This window comes from Fukomys damarensis, unplaced genomic scaffold (genome assembly GCF_012274545.1).
Source record: "Fukomys damarensis isolate Sample0158 unplaced genomic scaffold, DMR_v1.0_HiC HiC_scaffold_31, whole genome shotgun sequence".
NCBI lineage: Eukaryota > Metazoa > Chordata > Mammalia > Rodentia > Bathyergidae > Fukomys > Fukomys damarensis.
The window spans coordinates 25,548,451-25,556,873 of record NW_022900943.1 but is presented as its reverse complement, the minus strand read 5'-3'; positions in this window follow the sequence as shown (position 1 = coordinate 25,556,873).

Sequence of the window (8,423 nt, the reverse complement as noted above, 5' to 3'; positions counted from 1 at the left end):
CTAACCCCTAAAAATCCTGGGGCGCCTCTTTGCAGCCTCTAAGAGCTGGGACTTCTGCAGCCCTTCCCCTTATTTCTGCCAGGCTGAACCCTTCATGGGGCACTAACAGGTCGTCGTGACAGTGGAACTCCGTGCTGTCACCAAAGGACCTTCATTTGGGAGATTACCAAATAATTTGCCTCTGTTCAGCTTTCATTGATCCAGTCACTCTCCTCTGGGCAAACACTCAAAAGTCCACAGTGGGGCTCGAGAGGTGCAGGTTAGGGAAGGGATGTTTTGTGGAGGCTGAAAGCACAAGGAAGGCAGGTCATGTGTGTTTCTTTCCCAGACCCTCGAGCTGAAGGACTCTCAGGTGTCATTGAGAATCACCTGCCCACACATTCGGACAGCCAGCCTCTCCCATCAGTGTCCTGAAAGCAGTGAGGAGGAAAAACGACATTCCCTGGAGGTCGGTGCAAAGCCATTCCCAGTCGCCTGCCCCAGGATCTGGAGAGAAGATGCCCTGTACATCCCAGCATTCTTTTACTGGGACGGGCCACAGGCTGAGTCAGTGCCCCTGGGCTGTGATGTGTCTCTGATCTCTAAATGGGAATGAACTTCCTTGGACAGCTAGACGTGGTGAAGGAATCCTACCACGTGGGATTCGGGAGCCCAAAGAAACTGCGGGCCAGTCTTTCCCTCCATCTGTAGTTTCACGCCTGTATCTCCTGTGCCTTACAGGTAACATATTTTCCTATTGCATAAGGGAAAAGGTGAAACTCCAATGAAGAATTTCATTCTTTCTTTCTCTCCCTCCTTCCCTCCCCCTCCTTCCATTAACTTGGACCAAAACAAACAACATGTGTTTCACACTCTTTGTTGGTAACAAGCTTGATACCCCTAAACTGCACTCCCAGCCCCCAGTTGAGGATCTCACCAGAGTCGTCAAGAATCAGGTCGTTGTACCATGGAGAAAACACCAAACCGATGTCTTCTGTTCTAGAGAAAACAACCTTCAAGTTACACACATTGCACTGCCAAGTTGATTTCAAAATGTCAGAGTCATTTAAAGTTTCCTAAGAAGGAAGACAGCTTGCAGAAAGGCAAGCTGACAAGATCTAGAAAGTGAAAGGCGTGGACAGAGGAGGACTTGAGCCAGCCTGGGACGTGCCCAGCCTCGCCTGCTGCCCCAGTGCCGCCGCTCCCTGCATTCAGTGCTGCACCCTTTCCGTCGGGGTCGGAGGCTGGCTCTGCGGGGGCTCTGTGGGGGTTGTGTGCACCTTTCCCAGGAAGCCCTCCATCCTGCCAGCCTCGGGTTGGATCCCTCTGCAGACCTGACTAAGGTCTTCTGTTTTGCTCTGTAGATCTGTGGCTTTTCCACTCTACGCTGACTCTCACCTCTTTTCCTGTGTCGATCATCAGGCGAGTTGTTCATCTTTCTGCTCTTGCCGAGGGTATGGTGGCGCACGCCTTATTATGCCAGCACTTGGGAGGCTGAGGCAGTAAGTTTGAGGCCAGCCTGAGCTTCACAGTGAGTTCCAGCAAGGTCCTGTCTCAAAAAACAAAATGAACAAACAAAAAAAAGATGTGCTTAGCCATCCCAGGGTATGCTCAGAGGAGGAGCTGTTGGCTTGCAATAAACGTAACTGTTGGGAGACTTCTTCCTGACAGCTTTGATCCGCGTGAGGTGGGAACTAACTGGAATTTAAAGTAGGTTAAGTCACTTGCTCAAAGCCAAGCAGTGAACAAGCTACAGAGACAGTTTTGAACCCAGGCAGTGTGGTTGAGGAGTCCAGGTGTACAACTGAGGCAGGGAGCTAACAAGACTTTGAAGTGGCCCCTGGTAGGAGATAAGCAGGCAACTGCACTTTGCGGTGCTAAGGGGGAAAGAAAGCAGAGATCAACCGGAGGGGCAAGCCACTGCCCTTCCTGGGGCAAGGAAGCAGGACGCAGGGCAAATGTGAGAGAATAAGGCCCCAGAACTAAGCTCCGCCCTGCCCAGAGATCCCTGCCCCTTAAGAAAAAGCACGATTAACTGATGTTCCACTGAGACCCTATAAAAGTTTTTTTGTTTTGTTTTGTTTTTTATTTTTTGAGATAGGGTCTCACTATGTAGTTGAGACTGACCTGGAAATCACTACTTACTTGGCCCAGGCTGGTCTTGACCTCACAGCGATCCTCCTGCCTCAGCCTCCCAAGTGCTGGGATTGCAGGTGTGCACCACCACGCCCGGCTGCTACGATAAACTTTTTTTTTTTTTTTGAGAAACTTTAAATTTAAAATTGGCACATACTTTATTCCTCTCCTATATGTAGCTAAGAATCCATGCTAGCTGCTGATACCTGAAGAAAGGTCTAGATCGTGGTATGTGTTGTTCCACGGTGTTTTTCTGAGGCAAATGTAATACTTATTTACTTATTTATTTCTGTGGTACTAGGAAGTGAACCAAGGGCCTGAGCACTCAGCTACATTCCTTTCCCTTTCTATTTTTTAGTTTGAGACAGGGTCTCAGTTGGTAAATTATCAGGCTGGTCTGGAACTTGTGATCCTCCTGCCTCAGCCTCCAGAGTGCTGGTATTACAGGCATGCGCTACCAAGACTGGCAGACAGTTAGGTATTTGAAAGAAGGTGAAAAGGTGTAAGTGTCGAGTTCAATGGCGTACTCCCACAATCCTAGAACTGGGGAGACTGAGGCAGGAAGATTTGAAGTTCTGGAGAGAGCTCGGGCCTACACAGTGAGATCCAACCCTGGTTATTTTGTTTTGTTTTGCTGTTTTTAACGAAGCATCCTTCTGGATGTGAAGGGATCCTTCAGGAGCTCCATCCACACCATTTTTGTATAAGGGTTGAGCCCAAGGCCGAGAGACATCCTCAGCCCCTGCCCTCCCCGCTTTTGAGACAGGGCCTCCATAAATTGCCGAGGCTGACCTTGAATTTAGTCGTCTTGCCTCAGCCTCCGGAGTAGCTGGGATTCCAGGTGTGCACCATGGTGCTGCCTCGCCCCAGGGTGGTCCACTAGCTGAGGAAGTCTGACTCCCAAGACAGAAGCCACAGTCTGGAGGTGGCACTCTAGACTTATTTTCATCTTCTTAGATTGTGAAGGTCAGTCTGCATTGGGTTTTTAGGATACTGATTAATCCTAATCTGCTCCCTCCAAACTTCTGAGCCCAAATAAAATTTATGTATAAATGTCCAACAAGCTCAAATAGAAATGGAAGGGCTGGGGACTTAGCTCAGTGGTTCCACCGCCTGCCTTACAAGTGCAAGGTCCCGAGTTCAATCCAACAGCAGCCTTGGTGCTTTGTGTGTGTGTGTGTGTGCGCGCGCGTGCGCGTGCTCGCCAGGGATTGAACTTGGGCCCTTCCCTAATCCCTTTTTTAATGTTTAGATTTTGAGCCAGGATCTCACTAAGGTGTCTAGGCAGGACTTGCACTTGCAATGCTCCTGCCTCAGCCTCCCAGAGCACTGAAATTACAAGCTATGTGCTACCGTTCCCAGCAACGTGTAAATTTTCAACTCGTGGAACCAATACAGTGTTTAAGCAAGGTAAAACACATATATCTCTGCAAACTTTTATTATTCCTTTATGGTAAAAACTTTCCAAATCTTGTCCTACTTTTTGAAGTCTCTGTACATTATGGTTATCTCTAGTCACTCAAATGTTTGACAATGCCCACAGCTTTTTCTTTTTTTCCCAAAGCTTCTTGATTCCTAACCCTCAGCGCTTTTCAGGGTGAGTCAGAGGCTATGACCGGAAGGCAGATCCAGGACAGCTTTCCCATCCCTCTTCTCCAGCAGTGAAATTCACTCAGGTGTCATCAGCAGGCCTGTGATGCCGTGTCTTGGACCAGCGGCAGAGAAGGTCCTGCTGAGTTTACTAAGGACGAAGGTCAGACGGGGGATCCTGTGTGTGTACTGTCTGTGGACCAGGGCCATCCAGAAGAGGATGGAGGGGCGGACATCCCTGTGTCACAAGCCATCCTGGGTCTCACCAGCCTGAATGTGTCGCTCCTCCATTTGGGGAGAAAGGACGTTGGTAGAGAAGACTGAAAGTTTATTCCCCTGAACCACTGAGAAAGCAGGTATTTGTCTATTTTTCTTCCCTGTGGTTCAAACCTAGGGACTCTCTATCACTGAACCACATTCTTGGCCCTTTGTAGCTTTTATTTTGAGATGGGGCTTGCTAAATTGCTCAAGCAGGACTCCAACTTGAGATCCTCCTGTCTCAGCCTCTCAGTGCTGGGATTACAGGCCTGTGCCGCATTCTCAGCAGCCGTTATTCATCACTGTGAAATTCAGGCTGACACCGCAAGGGAGTCCCCACCCGGGGTGCTCCCTGACTGCGCACAGGTCCTGCAGGATTCCTCCTGAGGCGGTGCCAGAAGCGGAAGGCTCCAAAGTGAGCCTGAATACAACACTAGCTGTTCATGCCTCAGCCTAAAAATTCATTCCCCGCTGCTTTCAGTTCACTGTGCCGGGTAGGACATTCAGTAGCACTCACTGAAGAGTGCAGTGAACACAGATGAAAGCATAAACTACTCTAAGTAATAGCAAAATGCCTTGATGTGAACCACATGAAATACCCCAGCCGTGTACATCTGGACTTCCGGACGGATCCTGCTGGTCTAGCCCTAGGCTGGCTGAGGCCTCCCTGCCAGGCGGCTGTCCTCCCTCCAGGGTTGTTGCTCTCAGAACTAGTGGGGGTGAAGCCACGGCGAAGAGGCACCTGAGATGCTCAGCTGTAGCAAGCACCGGGCCTCTTCCACACAGGACTCTGGAATCCCTGAGGAAATGCAGCGGCTTCTCCAGGCAGGAGGCCGCTGTGCCTGCACCTGCACGGCCACCACAGACCCGGAAGGCCAGCAGGGCTGGGCTTTCTGACACAGACCTTCCTCCTGGAGAGGGTGGGTGGGACGGAACAGCTGCCAGAGAAGCTGCTGTCTTTTTATTATCTTTGAGATGGGGTCTTGCTATGTTGCCTAGGCTGGGCTTGAACTTCCGCTGCAAGCAGCCGTTCCGCTTGGGCCTGCTAAGTAGCCGGGATTTTAGGGAAGAATCTTTCTATTGAGAACAATCAAGAGTCTCAAATTGAACAAACACGACACAGAAAAGCCCTAAATGATCATACTCTTTGTAATGTGAAGGATCACTTAACTCAGGTTCACAGAAAGCGCTAATGTAATCTATTAAAAAGTCGGGGGGTCCCTCGGAGACATGGCAGAATCACAGCCAACTGAGAACCTTAGACCTGAAGCTGTATTTTATTTCATTGTATTTTTTGGTACCTGGGATTGAACACAGGTCCTTGTGAGAAACGCAGTAGAGCCACTGAGCTAAATCCCTGGCTCCTGAAGCTATATTTTAAATGAAAGTAAAGGTCTAAAGTGTTAACCCCTGCTTGCTGGAAGCTGAGGCAGGAGGATCACAAGTCTGGTCCCAGCCTCAGCAACTGAGCAACTTCAGTGAGACTTGATCCCAAAATAGAAAATAAAAAGGGCTGACAGCCAAAGAGAAGGTAAATGTAGCTCAATGCCAGTACCGTGCCATGGGTTCAACCCAGGATCACAAAAATCAATCAGTTTTTGTCTGTTGCAGTCAGCACATAGGCCTTTAAGACTGTGGGCTTCATGCTGTTTAAGGAGATTTCAAGAACAAAGTTTATTAAAACATTTTTAATATTTAATTTTTTGGTTTTTTGAGACAGGGTCTCACTATGTAGTTGAGACTGACTGGTCTCGAACTCACAGCGATCCTCCTGCCTCAGCCTCCCCAGTGCTGGGATTACAGGCGTGCGCCACCACGCCTGTAATAATTAAATTATTATTTAATTTTTTGAAAATAAAGATAGGTGGAATGTAAAACCATAAAAATATTTGGGGATGTTATGCAGTTTACCCTCATCAGACTGAAAACATAGCGGAGGAGAGTAACCAGTGTGATACAAGCCGGTGTCCGCAAAGAAGTCAGCAGAAACTAGCTTCATGCAGAGCCTGCTCTAGCTTCCGGGGCAGGAGCAGCCCAGACCTGGGTGTGACCTGGCCTAAGCCCTTAGTAGGAGACTCTGCTTTTGTTAGTCAGTGATAATAAATGTTTGGGAAGTAAATATTTGTGCAGAAGAGAGAGCAACAGGTTGCACAAGGCAGGAAAAACACAGGTTTGGAAGTCACAAATCCTGCTGCTAACTCATTTCGCCTAGAAAGTTAACCAGTACCTCTTGCTTCATTTCTTCTTCTTCAAGAAAGAAAATGATAGGTTTGGGAGTCAGAATAATGTCTGAAATTGTCTCTTGGCTAGTACACAATTAGTCGACTTCTGGGAAAGAGTTCAGTGAAATTTCTGATATGAAGAGATTACTCAACTAATAAATTGTTTTCTTTGTTTTAAAATCCTACTAAATTTTTTATCATTTAAAATCTTAAACTAGAATTACTAATCTTTTAGATTTTATAGATTTTTATTTTTTATTTTTATTTATTTATTTATATTTATTTTGTACCGGGGATTAAACTCAGGTCTTTGCGCTTGAAAGGCAGGCACCGAACCACTGAGCTAAATCCTCGGCCTATTTTATAGATTTTTAAAAGAGATAAAAAGCCTCCTGTTTAAGGATTCTCTGAGGCATTAAATAAACTAATCTTCACAGGACTCTCTGGAACGAAGTTAATGATTATTTTAATCTACAGAAGGCATATTGATCTATTTTTAAACTTCCTGAGTTCTTTTTTTTTTGGTACCAGGGATAGAACTCGGGTCCTTTATGCTTGCGAGGCAGGTGGCGGCAGCACCACTGAGCTAAATCCCCGGCCCTTTTTTTTTTCTTTTTAAATTCCCACTAGTGGAGCCAGGCATGAGGCTGGGGCAGGAGGTCATTGCAAGTGTGAGGTCAGCCCTAGGCTACGTAAGTTCAAGGCCAGTCCAAACTATATAGTGAAATTAAACAAAATTATACTACTTCAAAAACTGTAGTCATAAGAAAACATGGACATTAGTCTAAGCCCTTTCAACATCTAAGTTATGAGTCTTTGAGGACACAGGGCAAGGTCTTCGGTTTTTATTGTTGTTGCTATTTTAAATTTTTTGACTGAATCATATTTTAAAATTCTCAGGGAGCTGTGTCAATCTGAAAAAGCTTTCAGCATCATTAGGTTTTGCACAGGGAATCTAATGAAAATCACTAAGGCTACAGAGTTAACGATCTAAAGAAAGGTAGGCTTTGGAGGTAAGGTACAAAGGTGGAAAGTTCTGGCCATGAAATAAAAGCAGATGTGAGAAAGACTTGTACTATGAGCAGTTCTGTCAGGGCCACAGAGATCAGCATTTGAACCCTGCTGGCCAGTGTTTTCCAACAGTAGCACGTGGCCTGTTAGTAAATTGTGAAACAATTAGGGAGCCGCAAGCACAATCTTCTTCAAAGGCATGAAATGGAGCAGAACACGTCAGAGCACTGACGGACAGTAAAAGTTGTTCATAAAACTTTAACTCAGTGTGTGTGCACACTGGAGGTGGGCCAGGACGAGGGCCTTTACTTTTGCATTGAATAGGGTTTCTGTGGGCTGCTGGGGAGGTTTTAAAAATGTTTATTTATGTTTGTAAACTTGTGGTATTGCATTTATTTTAGCTATTCTAGTAAGTGGGTGGTGGTAGATCCACTGACTTTGGGTTTTTTGTTTTTTTTTTTGGTACCAGGGATCAAACTCAGGACCTTGTCCTTGGGAGGCAGGCATGGTGCCACTGTGCTAAATTCCCAGCCTGATCCACTGACTTTGGAGACGTGAGAAGTCTCATTATAATTTGCTTATCCATTTTTCCCTGTGCTCCTACTGAATTTTCATTTCATAATTTTGAAACCTTTCAAATGGCAGACGGATTTAAAAAACCTTTGAGCAACACTGTACTTAGTCATTTCTGTCTTGACAGTTTCCACCTAAGGTTCTACTTAGTCCGAAATTAACATAGCCACATCTGCTTTTGTTAGCAACTTTCAATATATTTTTGTCCACCTCTTCATACTGTTTTCTGTCTTTTCAAACACTACATGTGGTACTTTGTATTTTCACAAAAGCTTTAATGGCTCCAGAATTTAACTTATTCAGTGTGTGAGTTGTACTGGGAATCAAATCCAGTCTAAGTTGCCTGGGCTGGGCTAAAACGTGAGATCCTCCTGCCTCAGGGTCCCAGGGTGTTGAGATTACAGGTGCCTACCATTGCACAAGGCTCCTCTTCACATTACTAAGAGAAAATTTTTTTTAATTTGGTACTGGGACTCAAACTCGGGACCTTGCACTTGTCAGACAGGAGCAACACCAGTGAGCTACATGGCCAGCCCCAGAAAAGAAATCTGTTTACTTTCCTGCCTTTTGGAGGGCTTTACAGTTTTATTCACTGTTCCCTGGGAGTGTGGTAGCCACTAAAGTTGTTGACACATATGTGGTTCGTTTTCTTCT